Raw genomic sequence first — 17,591 nt, forward strand, 5'->3', positions numbered from 1 at the left:
ATGGGAGAAATTTCAATTATTATTCATAATGCAGACAAACATATATCAGGCCATGGAACTATATAGACTAGACTTTGCCAACCTGCTGTCCTCCAGATGTTAATTGGACTACACTTCCCATCAGCCTGGGTTGATTAAGGCTGATCTAGTCCAACAGTCTGTTTTCAAAGTGGACAAGCAGGTGCTTGGGGAAGGTCACAGCAGGTCAGGATGGAGATAGATAACCAGAATCTCATGTATTGAGTACCTCTCAATACAAGCGAATGAATCTGTAGGGGATTCAGACAACGTTCCAGCACTCATCGAAGGATGCATGGTGGGTGCAGTCCACAACACTAAACTTGCCAGGTGACCCATCCAAATGTGCTGAGCAGCCACTACCACCCCACTTTTCACACATTTGGCCACCACACTATGTCACACTCTGGGACCTACAGTATGCCTGGCCAGAGGTTCTCCACCTCTTTCTGTAAGGATAACACAGGGGACAATTGATAATAATGGACAAATTAGTGCACTGTCTTTGCCTGCCTAAAGGTAGGAAAACCACCAGCACTTGCTGAACAGGAGGTGAATGGAACTGGTTTGTTCAGACTGAGACAGGAATTGTTTGAGTGAACTGTTGTATATAGTTCTGGCTTTGTCAGGGAATGGGGTGTAGGACTTCACAGAGCCGGACTGGTGCTGTTCTGCAACTTTACTTATCATTCTGTGTGCTTGCTCACACCCTGACATCAGGGCTGGCCCGAGATACTTTGGCACCTGAGGTGAACCACAAAATGGTGCCTCCACCAGCAGGGAAGAAGGGATGAGTGAAGACCTACAAGGGGGAAGGGGGGGAAATAAAGATCTACACCGGGAACAAGGGTTGGAGGAGAGCAAGAAGCTGCTGTAGGGGTGCCATTGGCAGGGGGCAGCTGCCTGCTGGGAGATTCATTCCCCGTGTGCAGTCATAGGTTTATTGTGTATTATATGACTGTATGTGTTTTCATTCCACAGAGTGGAAGTGACGTAGACAGGATGTTTGTCTTACTGTGTTCCTACCTGGGACTGTTGTTCCTTTGTTCTTTCTCTTTGCTGTGTGTGAGAGAGAGGGAGCCATGATGAAGAGCTCCATGTGTGTTTATATGTAAAATTATATGTAAATAAAGGAGATTATGGTAGATCAGGCATCCCCAAACTGCGGCCCTCCAGATGTTTTGGCCTACAACTCCCATGATCCCTAGCTAACAGGACCAGTGGTCAGGGATGATGGGAATTGTAGTCCAAAACATCTGGAGGGCCGAAGTTTGGGGATGCCTGTGGTAGATTATAAAGTAGATTAAAGTATATTTGAATTATGGTGCTGCAGGAGACTCTTGAGAGTCCCATGGACTGCAAGAAGATCAAACCTATCCATTCTGAAGGAAATCAGCCCTGAGTGCTCACTGGAAGGACAGATCGTGAAGCTGAGGCTCCAATACTTTGGCCACCTCATGAGAAGAGAAGACTCCCCGGAAAAGACCCTGATGTTGGGAAACATTGAGGGCACTAGGAAAAGGGGACGACAGAGGACAAGATGGTTGGACAGTGTTCTCGAAGCTATGAACATGAGTTTGACCAAACTGCGGGAGGCAGTGCAAGACAGGAGTGCCTGGCGTGCTATGGTCCATGGGGTCACGAAGAGTCGGACACGACTAAACGACTAAACAACAACAAAGTAGATGAGCCAACCTGCGACTCTGCAACCTCTGCAGATCCCTAAAGTGTGCTGGTGTCTTCTGGCTGTGATGTTCGGGCTGGAGAATACTTACGAAGCTCCCGAACGATCGCCCAGGAGGGGGCGAACATGCCAGCCGGGCATGTGTCTCTGCCAGGGTTCTACTCGTAAGTAGGCCTTTTCCTGGCACCTGAGGTGAACCACAAGATGGTGCCTCCCCCACCAGGGAAGAAGGGATTAGTGAAGACCTACAAGGGGGCTGGGGGGGGAATAAAGATCTACACCAGGAACAAGGGTTGGAGGAGAGCAAGAAGCTGCTGTAGGGGTGGCATTGGTGGGGGGCGGCTGCCAAGGAGGCACTCAAAGAAGTGTAGATCAGGCCTCAAATAAGCGCAATGCATCTATTGCTATTACCACAGTAGCAGCAGCAGGTGGCGATTTATTCCTTGGCGGCTGGATCTTCTGCCCCTGTGGTCTGCTGTCACCTGAGTCAGTCGCCACACCTTGTCTCATGGGTGGGCCAGTCCTGCTTGACATAATGCCTGATCAACCTGTACTTTGGGTTCATAATGAAGTCCCAAAGTCCTCTGGAATAAACTTGTCTTATAAAGACTACTCTGAACAATCCATATCTGGTGTACACCCCAGAGGCCTAGTATGGTGTAGTTGTCAAGAATGTTGAACTTTGATGAGGGAGACCAGGCCTTGCCCACCTCACAGTGTAGCTGAGAAGAAGAAGAAGAAGAAGAAGAAGAAGAAGAAGAAGAAGAAGAAGAAGAAGAAGAAGAAGAAGAAGAAGAAGAAGAAGAAGAAGAAGAAAGCTGTCACCTTGAGCTCCTTGGATGAAGGACAGGACATAATTGTGATAATTCTTTCCAGTAATCATCTCTGTGTTGCTCAAATTCTCTCTCTCACACACACACAATTCTTTTACTCCACATTGGAAAGGAGACTTTTTAGCAGGCAGTGAATGTACTCTGCAGCAACAACAACAAATAATAATAATGGATGAAAAGATAAAACCTGCAAGACGAATGCAGTAGAAAATCCTTTTCAGTGCTAATGCATATCAGACATTGTCCCACAGTTCATCTGTGACCCTTGTAATACTGCCAAGGTCAGGGAAGGCTGGTCATGCAAGTTAAAGTTGCCTGAGGGATCTTTTACCTTACACAGCGAAAAAATTATCTAAGAGTTTGTAAAAAAAGTTGAGAGAAGGAGAGAGAGCTGCAACTTGAAATGGCTAGGCCAGCTCTTTACATCTTTTCTTTTTTAAACTTTTGCCACCTGTTCCGAGAGAGAGCGACAGTCCTCTGTGTGTCATTTTCAAAATCCATACAAATGCAGAATGGAGATTGTGACATTGCGGAGATAAACCAAGGGAGACGTTGTACAATTTCACCTATATTATACAAAAATCTGACACTGGTATAGTTTAATCGAAACTAGAATAGAAATTCAAGAGCCCCTCTCTCCTCCAGTCAGTAGGAATAACTTCTACTAGAATGTCAGTTTTTGGGGGTGGAGGAATTGAATGGGATTTTGGGTCCTGGAATAGAACCTAAATTAAGCAAAAGTTTGGACTCTCGAGACTGGAACCAATCTTTAAGGGTGGATGGAATCACTGAAGTCCAGTCCCTCCTATCACATTTCCAGGCAGATTTTTAAGATAAAATCTTCAAAAATCTGAGCTGCTTCCATCTATCTCCCCCCTCCCATTTTTCTCTCTTCTGAAATAGGACCACATCATAATGGACTGTGGATTCTGGAGTGGATCACTGATCCAAACTGCATCGAAATCCTCCAAGATTAGATTAGGTGATTGTGTTTTGGAATCCAAGTGGGGCGGACTACTCTGTCTCTGCCAATTATTCACAACTGGAGGGGGGAATAGCTCAGCGGTAGAGCAACTGCCTTGCATGGAAAAGGCCCCATATTCAAACCACAACATATTTGAGTGGGACTGAGAATGTGTGGAACCCTGAAAAGCCACTGCCAGTCAGTGTGGAAAAGATTGAGTTAGGGCAGGGACAGGTAACCTGTAGTCTTCCAGATGTTGTTGGACCGAACTCCCAACATTGGCCATGATGATTGGGGCTAATGGGAGCTGGAATCCAAGAACATCTGGAGGGCCATATATTTCCCATGTTTGAGCTAGGTGCACCAACAGGTTGACATCCAGGGCAAGTCAGCTCCCAATATGGCTTCTAGGATTTGGTTCTGTCATGTCATCAGCCCTGTCCTAGTGATGGAACACAAATCTAGCCCCACCATTTTGGAAACTGGATTGCTCCCTGCTTTCTGGGATGCTTTGTACCCAACAAACCCAATCAAGTTAGCATGTTGTTGCTTATTTAAAAATGGTGAAAATAAAAAATTATGCATTCAAAAGGGAACACATAGCTATCTCAATGGGCTCAAGAAGTGGGACCAACTCATCTTCTAGCCAATCTGACAAAGGCATCCTGTCTCATTTTCTTCTGTTCCTATGCTTGCTGATGTTGCTAATGGGCTCTTCAAACAGGTCCTAGAGATGGAATATGAACCTGATCTTTCTGAGATTCACTGTACCTCAAATCTCTTCTTCCTTGACTGTGGCAGCTCTAGGGGTTGTATTCAACTTTTAGCTGCACAGTGCAATGTCCCACTCTCTTCTCTCCCTGCATGCCTCCCCAATAATCTCTAGGTGTTCCACCAACCCTCCAGGGCAGATTTAGAGTGGCATGGGGGCACATAGAGAGAAGAGAGGGCAAGGAAGTTACCTTGTGTAATTAAAAGTTGTTGTGCTAGTGTGATTCTTTAGTTGAATCCTACTCTAGGTGACCCACTGTGGGAGTGGCCAGTGTGGTGAGACTGAGCCATTGGGCGACCCTCTTGACACTACTGCAGATTACCCAGATGGTACTGGAGTGGGACAGGGCAATGGCAAGATCAGGGCTTCATGGATACACCAATGGGAGCTCCAGGTTGGTTCGGCCAGTGTCTTCACACAGTCTCAGTCTGCCACCCTGCCCTGCCCCACTACTGCCCAGGTGAGCTGCCGCGAGGCTGGTGTCTGGAGGTGATTCTGTGACACATTTTTAATGCCACGATACATGTACAGAGATATGTAATTGATGTTTGCTGATTAGTTAGAAGCCAATGGACTTTGATAAATCTTTTCATCAGCTGCTAGCCTTCTCAGCAAAAAAAAAAAAAATCATGTTCCTGGATGAAAATATTTCATATGTTCAGAGAACTCCCTGTTCCCCCCACAAGAATTAAAAATCTGTTTGCTCTCCTGTGCTTTTCAAGATGAATTTATTTATAGTTTATGCTCACTACAAAAAGGCCACATGTCCCTTGTCCTTGAACTTTGATGACATCGGTTCCGGTTTCCGCCTGCAGGAATGGCGGACCTGTTTTCCATCTCTCTGACCTTCGTAAGGAATTTGGCGGTTGCTAGGGGAGTAAATGGCAACCCCCTACCCTCTCCGGGGGTTACGGAGAGGGGCCGCTGGCCCGCGATGCCCCCAGACCCACTCCGACTGTTTTTGGAGTGGGGGGAGCTTGGGCTGAGCACTTACGACGGCCAGGACTCCCGGACGCTAATCTGCATGGCGGGGATTTCCATGGTTAAAGAAGATAATTAGGCTTAAATCTATGGACATACTTCAGAAGGAGGGGAAGAAGCGCTGTTTACTGCTGAGAATTTTATGCTGCTGAGCGAGAGGAGTCAAAGAATGTACGGCATCTGGAAGAAGGATTGATGGGGACGGAGCGATAAGGGAAGCAAGTTTTTATTTTTTCTTCATATTGTTGCCTCGTATCTTCCCGGACGCGATGTCCTGGCTTGTTTGGAGTGAAAGAGAAGCAAAAGACTGTGTGAGTTGAACTTTATAGCTGTTGTTACTGAGCATATTTCTTAAAGATGTGAAGTTGCCGATGAGAAAAGCCCCCCCCTAGTCAGACGGAAGGAGTTCTGGACGCGTTCGGAGGATTTATGAGCTGTGACGCACTTTAAATTGGAGCAGCGACCTGAAGCTAAGTTCAGCTATAGGGCAAGGAGATCCATTAATTTACCAAGAGTTCATGGTTGGATGTTTGGGTCTCCTGCCTGAAAAAGCTGTAAATTCTATAAAGATAAATAAATCGTAAATCTTCATGGCTATGAGAGAAAATGAAAGTGATTTGAGCCTTTTAAGATGGCGCTGCTACTCCGTCGCAACAGGGAGCTCCACTAAGAAGATTTATGGGGAGGCTGGACTGATTAACTCACACAGGAGAAAGAACATCTGTGAAACTTCGTTTGACATTTATCTCAGCAGCTGGAACAATCGGATGAAAGTGGAAAACATCTAGGTGACTGTAAGGGGAAGATTTGGAATATTATGAGCTTGGAGGACGATTTGAACTTTAGAAATAAGACGGCAGTGGACAGTTGCGAGGAATTCCCAATTTCTTGAAGCATGGGAACCCAAAAATAAATTATTTAGATGATTTGGCATAACATTCGGTTTGATTGATATATATATGTGTATAATTTGAAATATTGAATGTGATATAATTGGTTTTAATTGGAAAATTAATAAAAATATTCTTTAAAAAAAAAAAAGAACTTTGATGACATCATCTTATTTCTGCCTTAAACTCACTTTCCCTCTTTGCTACTGCAATTCCATCTTTTATGGTCTTCCTCCCCCCCCCCTTTTTTTTTTTAGGGAGAAAGGGTTATAACTCAGCTATAAAAATTTTCTCCAGCTGAATCTTATAAGAGACTCTCAAGCCTAGAAGCAATTTTCAAGAAATATTAAAGAAATTCAGGGGAGGTTTTAAGTGAATAGACTCTACTGGCTACAGAAGTATTTTGCACTTCGATAACTCAAAAGATGTATTGATTTTTTTGGGGGGGGGGATGAAATTGCACAGAAGAGCTAGTCCCTTATAGACTTTAAATAATATAATAAACCAAATATATAATACCTACATACCTAGCTAACATTTTACGTCTCAAATCAGGAAATCAGGAGCAGTCAATAGATGGCAATGGTTTCAATGGATCTGCTCAAAACAGATTCATGTAGTATTTCCCCTCCCCGAACCAACAGATTCTAGTTGAAACTTTTGGAGTGGGGGTTATATGTTAAGATTTGTGATTGAAATCTAGACTCTTAAAAATGAGGTCCCATTATTATGTTAGCACTGTAAAGGTAAAGGTAAAGGGACCCCTGACCATTAGGTCCAGTCGTGACCGACTCTGGGGTTGCTAGCATGACAAAGCTGCTTCTGGCAAACCAGAGCAGCACATGGAAACGCCGTTTACCTTCCCGCTGTAGTGGTTCCTATTTATCTACTTGCATTTTGACGTGCTTTCGAACTGCTAGGTTGGCAGGAGCTGGGACCAAGCAACGGGAGCTCACCCCATCACAGGGATTCGAACCGCCGACCTTGTGGTCAGCAAGCCCTAGGCTCAGTGGTTTAACCACAGCGCCACCTGGTTTTGTTTTGTTTTGTTTTAAAAAAAACCATGTTAAATCTATTTGGCTGTGTAACGGCATCACCATAACTAGGATGACAAAGTATTTTACAAACAAAAATGGGGGCATAGTTATATCCAGTCTCTGCTGTGAACTGACTCCATCTCCACTCCACCAATTGATGTGCACGTCATATTGATAAAGGGTACCACAATTTATTTATTTATTTCAGTTGTATTTTTTCCCCTCTTGGAGAAGCCATTCAGAGCTTCTCTCAGGGGAAGAGATGGATAGGATAGGATAGGATAGGATAGAAATTTATTCGCCAAGTACTTACATACTTGGAATTTGCTTTGGCTAATTTTACAATGTAAACGTACTTTATACAAAATATCTGTTAAATATCTGTGTGAGGATCGGAGTGTGCAGAACACTATTTCAAGCAAAGAGGAGCCACTCCGACTGCGCCTGGAGCTTTTGCCTTCTGTCCCTGTAGTGACTTCAGAACAGGTTGAGGTGGTTGTTGGTGCCTCTGGCGCCGAGTGAATTGCTCTAGTTGATAGTGCTTGACTTTGCAATAAAACTGATTCAGGTTTTTCGTGTTTCCTTCACACAACAGTGGGAGCAGCATAGCCTGAAATAAACCTACATGCATTTAGATCTATGGCTGTAGGCCTTGCCCACATAAGAGGAAACCCTGGTAATGGTATACATACACTATAGGGCCATCATAATTACAACCCGTAATTTCAATATTGTGTTTCCACACACAACAGTAAAAGAAAATGACAATAAAAGAAACAGAATGAAGAAAAATAGAATCATTCTGTATAATCATTCTGGTATTATAAAAGATCACCTTAAAAAGCAACAATCTGTTTATTTCTTTAAAAGTTTCTCTTGTGTGTGTGTGTGTGTGTGTGTGTGTGTGTCCCTTCTATAGCATACCTATGGGCAATGTGGTGGGTTTTGTGTGGGTTTATTTCCCATCTATAATATGTTTACAAGCAGTTTATGAATGCTCCGGAACATGAATGTTAATTTTATAGCCAATCACATTTGTTGCTCTTCTTCATCTTATTTTTTATTTGACAGATTTAATGCAGGAATTCATCACTCAGTTTTATTCATGGCAAAATTAAACAGGAATGAGCACCATTATCTTGGTCCACAGCACTCTCTTCACTTTTCCTCCTTTGGTACGTTGGCACTTTTAATGAACTTTCCAGCAGCGCTGTAAAAGAAAAACAAGCCTGACCGAGAAGTTGTGGAAAGTGTTCTTTGGATATGTGGGGGGGGGGGGTTTACATGAAGGTAGAGCATCCAAAGGTCGCCCTTCCAATTGGCAGGCCCCCTCTTAAGTTGTCAGAGCTTGCTTTGACCCGTCTGGGAGGAGAGATGGATGCCTAGAGGGATCTGTAAAGCTGCCTGTGAAACACAACGTGAGACAGTTCTTCAAATTACTAGCCTCTCTTCCATGCCCTTCTACAGCTCTCTCAGGGCACTGGGCAACCTTGGGGTGGTAGCTGAAAGGTGTCCAGAAATTCAGATGACATGTTTTAAAGTGCTGGAGCCTTCAAGATTTGTTGTTTTTGATGCTTCTGATCAGCTTCAGACAAGGTCACCAGGTTTTATGCATGGAGTGGGGAAAGTTGGACGGGGCTTTCTCTCTCTCTGATGATACAAAAACTTGGGGGCATCCAATGATGTGAGAAGATTCAGGACAAATACTTATTCGCTCAGTGCAAAGTCAAACTATGGCATTCATTCCCACAAGATATAGTGATTGTCATCAGCTTTAAAAGGAAACTTGTTGTTGTTGTTGTTTAGTCGTTTAGTCGTGTCCGACTCTTCGTGACCCCATGGACCATAGCACGCCAGGCACTCCTGTCTTGCACTGCCTCCCGCAGTTTGGTCAAACTCATGTTCGTAGCTTCGAGAACACTGTCCAACCATCTCATCCTCTGTTGTCCCCTTCTCCTAGGGGAAAACTTCTCCCAGAGGAAACTAGAGAAATTCATAAGGCTGTAACCGGCTACTAGTCATGATGGCTATGTTCATGGTTGGAGTCTATATGCCTCTGAAAACCAGTGGCCTGGGAAGAGAGTCACCAGGAGAAGTTGCACTTGGCTTACAGGTATGAGGTTCTCTACCTGACTTGGTTAGCCACTTCTCCTTCAGCTCTTGGAGGAGTGTCTTATGGATGTGACAATGAGGGTGAGGCATGCATGCTGGCAACTGGGGAGAAACTGCCACTGCAGTTTTACCCTGTGGCATCAAAAAGTAAGGCATTTGGGGAGGGGCTGCATTTGTTCCTGTAGGTGTGAACGGGTGACAGTTTTGTGTGTAAATGTAATATATAGAGATGCCTGAGGAATCTGATTTCTGTGAATGATGATGTGACCTTACCTGACTCAAAAAAAAAAAAAACCCAGATGAATATATGGATCGGATAGTAAATTTTCCTTGAAATTCACACTTTAGGGGTCTTGGCTCAAAAATTCCAAAATGCATTTTTTTTAAAAAAAAAATGTGTTTTGGGTTAAAATGAAGACATGCCTACACTGAAATAAAATATATATCTAAATACTCTTTTGGGGCAAACTATGTGCATTATTAGGGACCCAGGTGGCGCTGTGGTTAAACCACTGAGCCTACGGCTTGCTGATCGGAAGGTCGGCGGTTCGAATCCCTGTGACGGGGTGAGCTCCCGTTGCTTGGTCCCAGCTCCTGCCAACCTAGCAGTTCGAAAGCACGTCAAAATGCAAGTAGATAAATAGGAACCGCTACAGCGGGAAGGTAAACGGCGTTTCCATGTGCTGCTCTGGTTTGCCAGAAGCGGCTTTGTCATGCTGGCCACATGACCTGGAAGCTATACGCCGGCTCCCTCAGCCAATAATGCAATATGAGCGCGCAACCCCAGAGTCGGTCACAACTGGACCTAATGGTCAGGGGTCCCTTTACCTTTGTTGTTGATGGTAGTCGTTTAGTCGTGTCCAACTCTTTGTGACCCCATGGACCATAGCACGCCAGGCACTCCTGTCTTGCACTGCCTCCTGCAGTTTGGTCAAACTCATGTTCGTAGCTTCGAGAACACTGTCCAACCATCTCGTCCTCTGTCACCCCCTCTCCTAGTGCCCTCAATCTTTACCTTTACCTTACCTTTATGTGCATTATTATTATTATTATTATTATTATTATTATTATTATTATTATTTTATACCTCACCTTTTCCCCTGACAGGGTTTCCAAAGTCTGGGAGCAGCCACCAATGAGACTCTCTCTTTCCTCCCTATCCCAGTGAGGGTGGTGGAACCGAGAGTAGGGCCTCCCCCAAAGATATCAAAACCTGGGCAGGTTCCAATGAGGGAATACAATCTTTCGGATAGCTTGGGCATAAGTCATATATTTTTAAATAGAAAATTAAACCTACATTTGTGTTCATCCTTTTTTAAAAAAAGATTAATGAGGAAACAGAATTGAATAGATATTATGAATGAATATATGTTAAATTCACACAATCCAGAAATAGGCTGATCCATCTATGTAACTAGCAGGGAAAACTGGGGAAAGTGCTCAGTTCAAAATATTTGCATATATTCATTTTAGCTCTATTCTTTCCAAACTTAAAAAAAGCACTGTGTCTTTCAGTGAGACATCAAGATTGAAACCCCGTAGTCATATTGATCTCAGTGGGATGAAAGTGGCTGTGGTGCAAGAACGTCAGCTTTACTGAGCTGCCAATCATCATTACACTGCTTATCATGATCAGGGTTCCACTGTGCTCCTTCGCAGAGGTCCTCACAGCAGCATCTTCCAGTTTTTGTCACGCACCCTGCATTGCTCCTTAGAATTTGCTCCTTGTAGAATAATCACATATTCAAATTTTGTTACGGTGAATAAAAATAAAGAAGGCAGCAAAACCCTGCAGGAAATTATTGTACATCTCCTGCTGCTCATAATCAAATGATTTTTAAAGTAAATACATAGCCCAGTTTATATAACTTGAAAAGGTTTTAGTTCAAGTATGCACTATATAAAGCTCTCCCATGTAACACAAGTCCAAAAATGACCAAACATAATATTTATCCGCTGGTGAGTATGTCATTGGTATGAGCTTTCGTGTGCATGCTCACACCAATGACAAACTTAGTTGGTCTCTAAGGTGCTACTGGAAGGAATCTTTTTTAAAAAAATTGTTTTGTTTCGACTACGGCAGACCAACACGGCTTCCTACCTGTCACTGGTGAGTAGCAGCAGGTAGCAGTTAATTGAAAACTGGTTTATATCTCACTATAATTAATGACAATTTTGGTGATATTAATAATTGCCACGTTGGAATTAATACACAAAAACTGCATTTAAGTACAGTCAAGATCGCATGATTCAAATCAGTGAAATGTAAGGATATTCAGAAGTGACTCACATGCCGTTATGACAATTATGTCTAGATAAAACACAGGTTTTATCTAGACATAAACCCAGGTGGCGCTGTGCTTAAACCACTGAGCCTAGGGCTTGCTGATCAGAAGGTCGGCGGTTCGAATCCCTGTGACGGGGTGAGCTCCCGTTGCTCGGTCCCAGCTCCTGCCAACCTAGCAGTTCGAAAGCACGTCAAAATGCAAGTAGATAAATAGGAACTGCTACAGCGGGAAGGTAAACGGCGTTTCCATGTGCTGCTCTGGTTTGCCAGAAGTGGCTTTGTCATGCTGGCCACATGACCTGGAAGCTATATGCCGGCTCCCTCGGCCAATAATGCGAGATGAGCGCGCAACCCCAGAGTCGGTCACGACTGGACCTAATGGTCAGGGGTCCCTTTACCTTTACCTAAAACACAGGTTAGGGGTGTTTGGAGCTAATTTGCCTTTTCAAATGTGAGGGTTTGGTTAAGTGGATGGATACCTCACTGGCATGTTTAACCTTTTTGATGTCCACAGGTATATTTAACAGCTTGGGAAACATTTCAGCTTTTTTTTAAAAAAAAATGCTAGTCATAATTTGGTTCTGGCCTATTTTGTACTTTACTACTGTTAAGGAGTTGTGAGGATTTGAGCTGTTGGTCTTAGGTTCTGTGTGTGGCTGCTCCATGTGGTGAGCCTAGGTTTGGATGGATCAACCCAGGACTTTGGGTTTTTTTTAAAATATAAGATTTTAGTACTTGATTAAAGTGTTGTAGGTATCAACCCAAAATTCCTGCAGCGGGCAGCAAACAAGAGGTGGTTGTACTCTGTACTGTTGTTGTTTAGTCGTTTAGTCGTGTCCAACTCTTTGTGACCCCATGGACCATAGCACGTCAGGCACCCCTGTCCTGCACTGCCTCCCGCAGTTTGGCCAAACTCATGTTCGTAGCCTCGAGAACACTGTCCAACCATCTCGTACTCTGTACTAGTGAATAGAATAACACACACACATTAAGGATCAATCAACTCCCCATGACAGTTTCATATCTACACAAAACTGGCTCTGTATCTTTGTGGGTGGATTTTTAGGGGGAAAGAAAGGAAGTGTCAGAGGGCCTGGTATGGCTACTCTAGAGTAACGACTCCAGCATGGTCTTTTAAGGCTTTTATTAAGTGCTGATTATTTACAGTGTTCAGAGCAGTAAAAATGCATCCTTAAGGTGAGGTGTCAGAACTCCCGAATGGCGATTGGCGCGTTTTCTTCCAGCACCACAACTTTGGCAGACCCAACCTCTTCCCCCTACGTTTGCGTCGCAATTCGGGAGTTGGGGGGATTGGCCTCCCCCCCCGTGCGTCCAACTTCCTGTCCCACCTGAGGCATGGGCTCCACAACCCTGCCTGAGCCTCGGACACCACTTCCTGACTCTCCGCTGGAGGCAGAGCTCTCCTTACTCTCTCCAGCGCTTGGTGATGGGCTGGAACTTAAGATGGGAGGGACTTCCCTGTATCCCTTGTCCCTCACATCCACCCCCCTCCCAGGCTCCTCTCTCCTCCTCCCCAGTGGCTCTCTGCTTGCTGGGGACGAGTGAAATCCCAAGAAGTCTGTGGCATCCGAGCCTGTGGGTGTGAAAATTTCCCCCCAATCCTGCGATCTCTCTCCTTCCCCCTGAGAAGACGGAAATCCCAAGAAGTCAGTGGCATCAGAGCTGGTGGGAGTAAAAATGTTCTGCCAGTCCTCTCCTGCCTCTGACGTCGTTGACCTCGGTGAAACCCACACCTCTTCTTCCGTGTCCTCAAATTCCGCTTCCCATCTCCATGGGGAGCTGCTGCCTGCTATCCCTTCCTCCTGCTCCTCCCCCTCTCCCTCCCTTTCCATGTGCCAGGGCTTGGGCCTGTGGGGGAACAGGGCGTGGAATTCTTCCACTAAAAATTCCTCAGGTACTTCCGTGGCCGGTATCCACTCATTGTGGGATGGCGGAGTGTCCTCCCATGCTATCAGGTACTCCAGTCCTCTCACCCCTCTCCTTGAGTCTAAAATCTCAGTTGCCTCATTGAGCTGTCGGGCGTTTCCCGTCTCCCCCCCTCCCTCTGGAGGCTGATCGCTGTCCCTGAACCTGGTACTTTCCCTGTACGGCGACAGCAGTGATCTATGAAACACTGGGTGCACTCTCATGTCCTCCGGCAGTGCTAGCCTGAAGGCTACCGGGTTGACCTGTTGCGTGACCGTGAAGGGGCCCAGCCTCCTGTGTGCTAACTTTCTGCATCGCCCCCTGGTGGGAAGACCTTCCGAGGATAACCAAACCTTGTCCCCCACCCTTATGACCTCTCCCGGCCGCCTGTGGCGATCTGCCCCCTTCTTATACGCTTCCTTGGCCCTCTCCAAGTGTTCTCTGAGCTGTTGGTGCACCGTCTCCAGGTCCTCTGCCCACTCCTCGGCCTGTGGGCCCTCTTCCTCCCCCTCCCCCTCCCTCTCCGGGAAAGATCTGAGGTCGCGCCCATAGTTGGCCTTAAAGGGCGACACCCCTGTGGAGACGTGCACCGCATTGTTGTAGGCAAATTCTGCCAGTGGCAGGCGATCCACCCAGTCCGTTTGCCTCTGGCTGACGTAACATCTCAGGTACTGCTGCAGAATGGCGTTGACCCGCTCCGCCTGTCCATTGGTCTGCGGGTGCCGAGCCGTCGACAAGCTGACCTCCACCTGCAGGAGGTTCATGAGCCGTCGCCAGAACCTGGAAACAAATTGGCGGCCACGATCCGAAATAACTCTTAAAGGCAATCCATGCAGTCGGAATACGTGGTCCACAAACAGTTTGGCCGTCTCTTCTGCCGAGACCGCCCTGGCACACGGTATAAAGTGGCACATTTTGGACATGAGGTCCACCACCACCAACACTGCGGTCTTGCCCCTGGACGACGGCAGGTCTGTGATGAAGTCCATGGACACTACTTCCCACGGCCTGTGCGGTGTGGCTAATGGCTCCAGCAAACCTGCTGGTGGCGCTCTGACCACCTTTGCTCGCTGGCAGGTGTCACATCCCCTGACATAATCCCGAACATCCTCCCGCACCCCTGGCCACCAGAAGTGTCTCATGACTAGGTGAGTGGTTTTGTCCCTTCCGAAATGACCCGCCGTTGGGTTGTCGTGCATCTGCTTGAGAACCTTACCTCTCAGCTGTTTGGTCGGGAGGTACAGGGCTCCCCTGTAAAAAAGCAAACCCCTCTTCTCCTCAAAGTCTTTGGCCTGCTCCCTCCCCCCTCTCAGGTCTCTGAAGATGCGGGTGGCAAATTCATCCGCTGCCGTCAGTGCTGTGAGTTCTGCCTCGCTCACCACTGCTGCACCGCATGACCATGCAGATGGGGGGAAAACGTGCCTGGGTGCTGGTGGCAACTCCTCCTCCATGTACTCTGGCTTGCGGGAGAGGGCATCCGCCCTGACGTTCTGCTCCCCCGGGATGTAGTGGATGGAGAAGTTGAAGTTCGAGAAGAACTCTGCCCACCGTATCTGCCGCTGGTTGAGCACCCTGGCCGTTCTCCAGAACTCCAGGTTCTTGTGGTCTGTGCACACCTGGATGGGGTGCTTGGCGCCCACCAGGAAGTGTCGCCAGTGCTGGAACGCCGCGTGGATCGCGAGAAGTTCCCTATCAAACACTGTGTAGTTGCGTTCAGGCTGGGTCAGCTTCCTGGAGAAGAAGGCACAGGGTCTCCACTCTCTGTTGGCGTCCAGTTGCAACAGAATCGCTCCCACAGCTTTATCAGAAGCATCTGTCTCCAGGCGTAGGGGCGCATCCTGCACCACGTGGAACAGGTGCTGGTCTGACGCGAACACCCTCTTGAGGCTTTCGAACGCTGCTTGTGCCTCTGGTGTCCACCTGAACTTCTGCTTGCCTCTCAGGCAGTCGGTGATGGGAGCCGTGACCCGAGAGAAGTTCTGGATGAACTTCCTGTAGAAGTTAGCGAAGCCTAGTAGTCGTTGGGCATCTTTGCGCGTCCTGGGGCTGTGCCAGTCCAGGATGGTCTGCACCTTGTCCTTGTCCATTGCCAGTCCCTTGTCTGACAGCTTGTAGCCCAAGAAGTCCACCTCCTTGGTGTGAAACTTGCACTTCTCCAGCTTCACATACAGGTGGTTGTCCTTCAGGCGCTGCAACACCTCCCTGACATCCTTCACATGCTGCACTGGGTCATTGGAATAGATAAGGATGTCATCCAGAAAGACCAGGCAGTTCTTGAAGAGGAGGGACCCCAGGACGTGGTGCATGAAGGCCTGGAAGCAGGCTGAGCCCCCTTGCAACCCGAAGGGCATCACCAGATATTCAAAAGAGCCCAGAGGCGTGAACATCGTGGTCTTCCATTCATCGCCTTCCCGGATCCTGATCAAGTTGTACGCCCCCCTCAGGTCTAGCTTGGTGAAAATCTTGCCCCTGCGTGCCGCTGTCAGGAGATCATCCACTCTGGGCATGGGGAAAGCCACTGGCTCTGTCACCGAATTCAGCCGTCTAAAATCCACCACCAGGCGGCGCTGTTGCGTGTCTTTCTTGTCCACCCAGAAGACCGGGCTGCCCCCTGCTGCCTTGCTTTCTCTGATGAACCCCCGCTTGAGGTTCTTGTCGATGAAAGCGCGCAGATCCTCCAGTTCCTGGTCTGACATGGCGTACAGCTTGGCTGGGGGTATAGTTGCCCCTGGCACCAGGTTGATCTGGCAGTCAAAAGGCCTGTGTGGGGGTAGGTGGTCGGACTCCGCTTCGCTGAAGACCTCCTGCAGGTCCCAGTACGGCTTGGGTATCGCCTCACCCCCTTTGACGTGCATGGTGGCCACCGTGGCTATCGGAGGCCCCTCCCCTGGTTGGTGCTGCATGCAATGTTCCAGACAAAAGTCCGACCCAAACGTGATGCATCTCTGGTGCCAACTTATGGAAGGGTCGTGGCGCGCCAGCCAGCTCATTCCCAAAACGATGGGGGGGTCTGAGATGGTCGTGACGTTGAAAGCCAGTGTCTCTGAGTGCCTTCCCACCGTCATTCTCATGGGGGGGGTTTGATGAGTGATGGCCCCTCCCAGCAACTCTCTGCCATCAATGGTGGCCACATGCAGGGGAAAATCCAGCTGCAGAAGTTGGATTTGGTGCTCTTCTGCAAAGTTTCTCGAGAAGAAGTTGGCAGATGCCCCACTGTCAATTAAGGCGAGGACTGACAGGGGGTAGCCATTTGGGAGCGTCAGCGTGACTTCTAGAACCACTCCTGCTCTGGGAGGGGTGGGCTGGCTCTGCTCCTCTCTGTGCGGGTGGGCGGGCTGGGGCTGTTCACTGCTGACTGTGCCTGGCTGCTGCCCCTTGTCTCCTGCAGCCAGGCTGTCTCGTTTCCCTGCTGTGGTGCTACGTCAGTGGGGGAAGGTACAACCGTTCCCGCCTTTCCTTGCCACTCCCTGCGATGAGGGCAGTCTCTGACGCGATGCCGGGGGGAGTTGCAGAGAAAGCAATTCCCTCCTCTTCCCTCCTTGCGTTTTGGCGCCGCCGGGGTTTGAAAAGCCCGCGCGCGCGCTCCCCCGATCTCCATCGGTTCCGGCTCTGGGCTTGGTCTGGGCGGGTCTGGGGGCGGTCCCTGGGGTGGGTTTTGGTGATGTGGTCTGTCCTGAGAGCGTGGGAACCAAGGTTTTGCTGCGCGCGTCGCTTGTTTGTCATACCATCTGGATTCCTGCCTCACCCCCACCGCTAGCGCCGCTTTGCTGAGCTGATCCATAGTCTGCGGTCTAGGACCTCTTGCCAGCTCATCCTTAACGTCTGCATGCAAACCTAGGTAGAAGGCTGATTTCACTGGCTCACTGTTCAGATCCCACCCCAGTTTGTGCACCAGCATGGTGAATTTCGCCCAGTAGTCTCTAACTGTCGATTTTCCTTGTGTTAGGTCATGAAGCTCCTGTTTAGTGGCCTCCATTTCACTGTCGCTAGCGTACATTAATTTTAAAGCTTCTAGAAATAAAGTTGCGTTCTTCATGCAAGGATTTTTTTGCGCGATGAGCGGTCTTACCCATTCCCGGGCGGCCCC

The sequence above is a fragment of the Zootoca vivipara genome, chromosome 5 (genome assembly GCF_963506605.1).
Source record: "Zootoca vivipara chromosome 5, rZooViv1.1, whole genome shotgun sequence".
Classification (NCBI taxonomy): Eukaryota; Metazoa; Chordata; class Lepidosauria; order Squamata; family Lacertidae; genus Zootoca; species Zootoca vivipara.